The sequence below is a fragment of the Arvicanthis niloticus genome, chromosome 22 (assembly GCF_011762505.2).
Source record: "Arvicanthis niloticus isolate mArvNil1 chromosome 22, mArvNil1.pat.X, whole genome shotgun sequence".
Classification (NCBI taxonomy): Eukaryota; Metazoa; Chordata; class Mammalia; order Rodentia; family Muridae; genus Arvicanthis; species Arvicanthis niloticus.
In genome coordinates, this window is record NC_133429.1 from 26,977,033 (window position 1) to 26,986,708 (window position 9,676).

At 35.5% G+C, this 9,676-nt stretch overlaps 1 non-coding gene across 1 annotated transcript; it reads right to left on the reverse strand.

Annotated features, from left to right (window-relative positions):
- Nucleotides 1–9,281: 9,281 nt before the first annotated feature.
- Nucleotides 9,282–9,343, reverse strand: LOC143436525 (U7 small nuclear RNA). Its single transcript, XR_013106489.1, has one exon. It is a non-coding gene; the product is annotated as a U7 small nuclear RNA (small nuclear RNA).
- Nucleotides 9,344–9,676: the final 333 nt, after the last annotated feature.

The following is a 9,676-nucleotide window of genomic DNA, read 5'->3' on the forward strand; positions in this document are numbered from 1 at the left end:
CTCTCATCTCTGTGGATCCCACAGATTTTCCCCTCCTAACCTTCCTTTTCCCACTTGTCACAGACAATAAAACCAGCAGGTAACCCCTGATAACCTGAAAGTTACTCCTTCTAAAGCAGTAACTAGGCTGAGGGCAGACTCATACTTCTCTCATTGCTCCTGGTAGCCAACATATCCAGTTTCATACCCAGCTCTATAGCAGGCAATATGCTATTGTCTCCCTTTCCTCCCTGACCTCATCCCCAAAAGATTACAAAGACTTTCTCCTCCAATCTTTCCTCCCCCAACCCATGCCAGAATCTTACCGTCTAACAATAGCATGCATTAGGTGTAAATATAGCCGCTGAATAGTCCAGTGAATCAAGAAACAGATAACCATCACAATCTCTGAAAATCCAGAGAGGAAATAGAAACCAAGTGCAAAACACCCATCCAACAAAGACAAATCTAGAAATCAGTGCCTATATTTATGATCATCAAAACGGTATCTATAATAGCCAATAATAGCCAAGGCATTCTATCCCCCACTGCAGCCCTGCTAATCTACCAAGACTTAAATATTAAATATTAAATTTTAAGCAAGCCTTATATATTATAACACAGCTGAAACACAAGAAAAATGAAAGCCAACTATAGTAAAATAATAGAGATTTTCAAGGAGAAAATAAATAAATTTTCAAAAAAATACAAGAAAAAGTTAGAGGAGATGAATAAATCTCTTAAAGAAACCCAAGAAAACACAAATGAACAATTGAAGAAACTGATTAAGATATTAAATTCAAATATAATCAATAAAGAAAACACAAACAGGGAATTTTAGAAATGAAAAATTGGGGAATTTGAACAAAAACAACAGAGGAAAACTTCACCAACAAAATACAAGAAACGCAAGAGAGATGAAGATTCCATAGAAGAAATGAATACACTGGATCAAGAAAATGTTAAATCTAAAAACCTCCCAATACAAAACTTTCAGGAAATTGGTAACACTATAAAAAGTCTAAAGAAAGAATGATATGAATAAAGGAATGTGAAAAATCCCAGCTCAAAGTCAAAAACATATTTTCAATAAAATCATAAATGCAAAATTTTTTAACTTAAAGAAGGAAATTCTTATCAAGATATTATAAGCATACAGAGCACCAAAAACTATAGGAGAAAAGAAAGTCACCTTGCCACATAATAACCAAAACACTAAACACACAGAAAAAAATATAAAATCTGCAAGGGAAAAAAGCAAGTAAATATACATGTAGACCTATTAGAATTACAACTGACTTTTCAATGGCGACTCTTAAAGCCAGCATGTTCAGGCCAGATGGTCTAAGAGATCACAAGTGCTAGGCCAACTGATATACCCTGAAAAACTTCCAATCAGCATTAGATGAAGAAAATAAGCTATTCCATTATAAAGTCAATTTTAATCAATATCTAACTACAAATCTATCCCTACAGAAGGTGTTAGAAGAAAAACTACAGCAGTAGGTGGTGAACTACACCAATTGTGGCATTTTGAATATGCTTGAATCTTGAGACGTGGCAATATTAGAAGTTGTAGCCTTGTTGGACTAGGTGTGGTGTTGTTGGAGGAAGTTCATCACTGTGAGGGTGGGCTTTGATGCCTTAGGCTCAAGCTATGTCCAGTGCCTAAGAAAGTTCCTTCATGGCAGCCTTTGGATAAAGATGCAGAACTTTCAGCCTCTCCAGCATTCTGTCATCTTCCACCACTGTCATGTTTCCTGCCAGGATGTTAATAGACTAAACCTCCGAGACTATAGGCCAGCCTCAATTAAATGTTTTCATTTATAACAGTTACCTTGGCCACAGTATCTCATCATATCAATGGAAACCATGAATACAAAGGAATTAAATAATGTCACACCAGCAAAATCAAAAGTAGGGAAACACACATAGACACACACATTCACTGACATATGTGTAACCAATACTAGAGCCACTAGAAACAACAACAACATAATAACAGGAATCAACAACCACTGATCATTGATAACTCTTAATATCAATAGTATCAATTCTTCAATAAAAAGACACAGATGAACAGAATGATTGCAAAAAGAGGATCCATCCTTCTGCTGCATCCAACACCCACACATCAATATCAAAGATAGGCACTACCTCAGAGTACAGGGTTGAAACAAGATATTCTAAGAAAATGGACTTAAGGCTAGCATATTCAATTTAATATCCGGCAAAATAGACTTCAAACCAAAACTAGTCAAAACAACTAGGGAAAGACACTACATACAAATCAAAGGAAAAAAAAATCCACCAAGATGATTTTTCTATTATTTTAATATGAACTTTTTATTGATTCTTTCTGAATTCATATCATACACCCCAATTCCACTCATCTCACTGTTCCTTTGTATCTACCCTTTGACCTTGCATCCTACCCATCAAAAGAAAATTAAACATGATAGAATAAAACTAAACCAAACCAAACCAAAACAAAGCAAACAACATCTCCTTGTGGAAGCTGTACTATATCTCAGTTTGTCACTCAGTTTTGTCCACAAAACTTTACTTTCTAATTGCAGTGAATCATGGATCTGTTTTGAGCCCTCTGGTTTCAGTTACACTATCTATACTGGATGCTCCTTGGGACTCCTCTCAGATATCCTATTGCTATTCTGTGTCATGGAGAATGGAGATCCTTCAGTGTTGTACCTGTAGGACCAGTCCTTCCACATGCTTCATAATAGCATAGATTGGGTAGGTGTTTGGGTTAGCCAATTCCAAGCCCTGATTTGGGCCTGGAATGTAACTGATTTGGACAGACCTACATCACTTCTTCGCCCTCACCATCTGGTAGAGCTCTCAAGCACTTCCCTAACTAGATCACATAATGTTGCAGCTGAAAAGAGGCAGGGCCACTTACCCTACTCTGACACCCTCAAGCCAGCTCACCTGCTCCTTTGCCACCAGGGCTAGCTCTAGTCTGGTGCTGAGGAGAGGTACAGGGCCTGTTCTTCTGCATGCTTCGCTTCAGTCAGGAAGGGGCTGGAACAGTTATCCAGTTCTTACGACCTAAAGGTCAGCTCTTCTCTCTTCCACAGGTAGCTAGGGATGAGAAGAGAAGAGCATCTTTCCTTCACCCATGCTACCCCATGGCAGACAAGATACAGAGGCAGCTCTTCCTTGCTCAAGCCCTCAGGACCAGCTGTCTCATCCTCTGCCTCTAGGGTGAACTGGACTATGCTGCCAAGGTGAGGTTCAGGGCCCATTTTCCCTAGTGATGCAGTCTGTGAAAGGCAGGGCCTCTTCTCTGGCTCACATGATATTGGGGCCAGCCCTCCTGCATGCCTCAAATGGCATGGTATGCTGTGAAGTGTGGAGCAGACAGTGCATATTTCATTCACTCATGCCAGCCCAAAACACATGCGTGGCAGAGCCAACTGTTTCACACTCATGTTCTCAGGCTGGCCCCCTGGCTCCCTGCTACCAGGGTCAGCTCTACTGTTTTGCCCAAGTTAGGGATGGGGCCAGTTCTCCCAAGTGTATTGACTGTCAAGGGGCAGGGACAGCTCAGCACAATGCCTCAGATATTGCAGTCCAGATCAGGGACATCTGCATGGCCTTTGGTGGTAACACATGGCAGGTAAATCAACATAGCAACAGCTACCCCAGGTGCTACAGGGTGCCTGCAGCACCATGAACCTGGATATCCCAGTGTCCTCAGGTGGCATCACAGGACACTCAGGTCAGTATGTCCATCACAAAAGCACCACCGTCAGACATCCTCCCATGTGGATATCTCAGGTGGTCACCCATTAGACATCCTATTGACCCTTGGTAGTAACTCAGGCCACCAACGTGACTTTTGGTGACAACCTAGGCAAAGACCCATGCATGGATTCCTTATATCCACATGTTTCTCACTGCCAAACAGTTCTGGTTCCATCATTCTTCATAGATGGTAAAGACCCCTTGGCTTTACCTTCTAGTCCATTTCTCCACTGTGTACTCCATCTTCGCTATCTTTCCAACACACATTTGCCCATTTTAGTGGCACTCACGGCTGGCTGGTGATTGGGTGTCATTGGGCAGCCCTGGCCACTATGGCTGGAGTTGGAAAATACCATTTCAATTCCTAATATCTTTGCCTTAAACACAGTGCACCCAAGTTTATCACAGACACAAACAAGACAAGGGTTCTACTCTCCCATATCTATTTAATATGGTACTTGAAGTTTTAGCTCGAACAATAAGATAACTGCTGAAAATTAATTGAATACAAATTGGAAAGGAAGAAATTAAAAGAACCTTATTTGCAGATAATATGATAGTATATTTTAGTAACACTAAAACTTCCACTAAGAAACTCTTACAACTGATAGACTATTTAGCTAGTTAGTTGGATACATGCTTAAACAATGTATTAATCAATGCAATAACCATAATAATTCCAACACAAATTTTTATAGGCATTGAAATGATGCAGTAGTCACAGGGCCGATATAGGTCTGTACCATATCTTCTCCTAATATATATTAGGAGAATATATATATATATATATTATATATATATATATAATATATATATTTATATATATAATTATATATATATAATTGTATATATAATTATATATATATAATTATTACTTGACTGTGAGAAAAAAATGGGTCTTTAACTCTTGTACCTGCTTCAAGGTCTCTTTTCCTCATATCGTATCCAACTTTGATATGATAGTTTTTGTTTCATATTATTGTATTTAATTTTGTCACATTTAGCTCTTATCCTTTAGAAGCCTGTTCTTTACTAAAGAAAGACAGTAGAGTAGTAGATTAGGAAGGAGAGGAGGTGAGAAGGAACTGGAAGACATGAACAGATAGAAAAATATAACCAGGATCTATTGTATGAGAAAACAATCTTCTTTCAGTAAGTGTGCAAAAAAAGTTCAGTGTATTCCAAACTCTTTTAATTTCTTTTCTCCACATAAGCAATATGCTTATCTCAAGTTTCTAGGCATTCAATTATTTTCAGTTCTGTAGATATTACTCAATCAGTCACCCCCTGCAAAGATTATGACTATGTTCTAGAAATTATACTGCATTCTTGAGATGTAATAAAAGTCATAATAGTCATGATTCCTGCTGAGAGTTTAGTAGCAAAAAATAACAAAGTGCAATAAAATGTGATGGGCTACCCCTGTTGTGTTATGGAAACACATAATGAACACCTGAGCTATGGTATAATTGAGAGTATGTTTTGCATGTCAGTTACATTTAAATCCAAAGAAGAAAGATAATTTGCTTAAGTATAAAACCTACGGGTTAGAATCTGTTTCTGTAGTTATTCTAGAACAAAATACACAGAAATTCTCATATGCACATAAGCTATGACATAAAATTGTAGGGAGTAAGAATTTTTGCAGATTGCTATAAAGCAATTTATTAACCTAATGGACTTATTAATATTGTCTATACTAGAGAAGATATGTACAGTACGAGCAAGACAATTATACACAGAGAATACATGAATATCAAGGTAAATATTGAATGAACTTAATGTCATTACTTTGCTTATGGTATATTTATGTAAACAAATCTATAAAGTACCTTAAATTTCTAGTATATCGATATACCTATGTACCTATGTATAACTAGTACTCTCTCCTTTTTTCAATTTGCTCAATTACTTTACTATTCTCTCTTTTAGAGCCATGAATAAAAAATGCTGGAAAGAATCCATGTCTACAGAGACTGATTGATTAAAACTGCAGAACTGTGCTGAAATTGGAATGTTCCAGGCCCACAGGCTATTTGCCATATTTTGGGTTAGTTTCAAGGTCCCATACCCCCTCAACAGCAATTTCTTACCCATCTCTGTCTCAGAACTAAAATCCAGCAATAGCAGATAAAAAACCTTTGAAAGTTTTTAGCTTTGTAAATGACTAGCTCCAGAAGTCTAAGGTAAGAATGTCATCAGACTGCATCCTGGACTTGATGAAAAATTTCCCCCACCTTGCTCTAACTGCTTTTATTATGTATATTGCACTTGCTGTGAATTATGATTTTCTTTGTTCCCTAAAACTATAAGACATCATTAAACTGTTTCCACATTGGAACATGAAATTTGAAACATTAAATCTCTCTCTCTCTCTCTCTCTCTCTCTCTCTCTCTCTCTCTCTCTCTCTCTCTCTCTCTCCTTTTAATAGATAGAACCTTGGTGAAATTATTTATTTACCATTTGTAATTTTTATATTGACAGGTACTTATTATATCATTGGCACAGATACTGGTTGTCAATTTTGTTAGTGTCTTAGGTTTGAGATTTATAAATATATCCTATGTATTAACTTCTTGTCTGAATTATAAGTGGCTAATACTTTCTTTCATTCTGTATACTATCTATTCATTCTATTACTATTAGTAGTTCATTTTGATGTGTGTGTGTGTTTTATTTCATCAATTACATGTGTTACATCTTGAAAATGTATTCTATCCCAGAGGGGTTCTATTATAAAATTGTTTCTATACTTTTGTACTGTGATGGTTGGCTCTTCCATAAAAAAGAGAATTTCTCCTACTCTAAACATTCTTTAGTTGCTTGTAGTTTTCTGTCTAGAGTTGAAACCTCATGATATATCACTGTCCCAGGTTAGTATGTCTATTGGTCTTGTCATTGTTCATGTCATGTGTAGGTAGCCCTGTTGGTGAAACTTAATGGAAGTTTTGACATTTCTAGAATAAACAGTTCCACAGCAAACATACTGTTCATGTGACTCATGAAATACTCCCACTGCTTCTACATGATCCCTAAACCTTAGGTTCAGAAGTGACAGAGATTTATTACTTATTGCTATACAACTCATCAAGGAAACTTCTTTTTAGTCACAAATGTAAACTATTATGGTGAACAAACTGCAGAGTTGTTGAACACTTTCTTTGAGTTTGATGCAGAGTGGAAAATGTTGATCAGTTAATTAATGGCTACTTAAAAGAAGAAGATCAATCTTCTCTAGAAATGAGCCCCTAATTGATTATCCAATTGCAAGTAGTCGTCTGTTAAACCACCCCCCTACACACACTACATGTAAAGAAGTCATGAAGTTGGAATATACTTGGGGACACAGAGGAGCTTAAGTAGTGAGACAAAGAAGTGAAGATTACTTAAATTCAATATTCAATGTATGAAAATCTCAAAATCAAATTAACAACTCATCAAAACAAATGAAAAAACAATGGAAGACTACTTCCAAGTTCCTATTTAAGGATTTATAAATAAAATTAGACATCCATCAATATATGTGTTTATATCTGGATATTCTATTCTCTTTTGTTACTTTATATGTTTGCCTTTGTGTCAGTGCCATGTTGTTCTTATCGTATGTCTCTGTGGGACCCTTTAGGGCCAGGTGATGTAATTTCTATGTCTGTGGTTTTCCTGTTTAGAATTGTATTGGTTCTTATATTTATTTGATATTTATTTTAGAATAAATTTTTACTATTTCTATGAAGAATGTCATTGGCATTTTGATGAGTATTATATTGAATCTGTAGTCTGTTAGTTAGTCTACCATTCACAGTATTGATTTGGCTAATAAAGGAGCACAGAATGTTTTTCAATCCTCTAGTGTCTTCTTGTCTTGCTTCTTTGATCTGTTAAAGTTTTAATTGACCAGGGCTTGTATCTCTTAGTTTAATTTATTACTCCATTGTGTTTTGAGGTTAACATGATTGCATACTATTCCAGATTTCTTTTCCAACTAGATTGTTTTAGGTGTATAGAAAAAAAAATCTTCTGCTTTTTTATGTTGCGGTTGTATCCTGTTACTTTACTGGAACTAAATGGAATTGTTTTGTATATATTGAATACTTTTATATCTAGTGACATAGCACCAGGAGTTTAATGGTCCTCTAAGTATCTTCAGTGAAGTAAATGCTGTGAACATGGCATAGGATATGGCAAGATCTCAGTGAATCTAACCTGCCCCTCATTACCACTAGAACATCTATGACAGGAAAAATGATGCTATTGGATGTTTACAATGTAAATTATGCTTGTCAAACCATTGAACCACGGATCCATGTTACAAACAATGTATATACGTTGTTCATGAGTTGATTTTATTTCACCTATAAAAGGGAAGCATTATACTAAACAACATAATGTAAGCCAAATGGTAGAACATATTTGGAAATATAAATAATGTTATATTAGAAATTCAAAGATCAGTAAGAAAATGTATTTATATTTTATACAGATGAGACTACTATATCAGAGTCGATGTTTATGTGCCAAGGAGATAAACACAACTATTTTTGAATATTACAGTTTTGTATATTCCTTCAAAAATCATAGCATGAATTACATAGTTTTGACAAATTTAGGTCCTCTTAAAATTTATAACTTCAGCCTTGTAGATAGACAATGAAATATGATTCAAATAAGAAAATATGAATACTTTATAGCCTTTAAAATGCAGAGTTCATATTAAGATGTTATATTTGGTAGAATTCTGTGTTTGACAGTTCTAGTTATATTTCATGTTTTATTGATATTAAATTAATGTAGATATCAAGCCATGAGCCAAATTCCTTTGGAAACATGAATAGTTCCAAGCAAAAATAAAGGTCATTCTTTTCTTTTTGCTGTAACACCAAAGTAGTGGAATTATTTTCACTGCAAATAATTACCCTCAAAATTTTAAAGTTGTTTTTTGACATGTTCATAAACAAACTTCTAAAATAAATGTATGATGTGTACTTAAAATATAGTAATTGCTCAATTATTTTCTTGTATTAGGGAAAGTAAAAGGAGGGATAAGGAGAGATAACTAGGAAAAAGATGATCACAGGGAAGAAAGAAAGAGAGAGGAAAGAAAGAGAAAGAAAGAGAGAGAGGATATTTAGAAAAAAAGAAAAGGAATACTGTGTAAATAAGAAACTAGATTTCAATAATATAAATTCTTTCCTCCAATGTATCTTAGCAACTTCAATTTATACCGTTGTAAATACAGGTCTCCCTGTGGAATATATATTCCATATCAGTTTCTAAATTGTTGAGGACCTGCCACACATTGGTCAGGATTCCTGAGGAATGAGTGTTTGGGAACATCAGAAGAAACAACTCGATGTCAATGATGGGTACAAGCTGACAGTTCTGTAGTCTGTTCAAAATGCCCTCTAGATAGCTTTCTGCCTGAGGTAGCTCTCTACTCAAGAATTCTATAAATAGCTCTTGGATTCTCTGACCAAAGCCAGAAAATGTGGTAGAAAAAAATCTAAAAGAGTTGTAATAGCTCTCTAAATAGTTTTTTGGTTTTTCAACCAAGGTTAGAATACCTGCTAGAAAAATTCTAAAATAGATATAATAGCTCTGCAATCAGCTCTCTCTAGGTAACTCCTACAGACCATATCCCAGTCTTTTATTTATAAATCAATTCAGTCATAAACCCAGGTTTCCTTTTGACTTTCCTATGATCAGCAATTTATGACCTTAACCTCTTGATTCTTAGGAAACAAAGCTAAATACAACAGATTTTTTCTCTTTTTCTTCTTTCTTTCTTTCTTTCTTTCTTTCTTTCTTTCTCTTTCTTTTTAAACATAGCAAATGATTTCAGAGAACTGACTGCCTTTGTAAGCACAAACAATAAGTTTAGCTGGGTGGGATCTTGCCTTGAGATCACCACTCCCTTATATCTCTCTATCT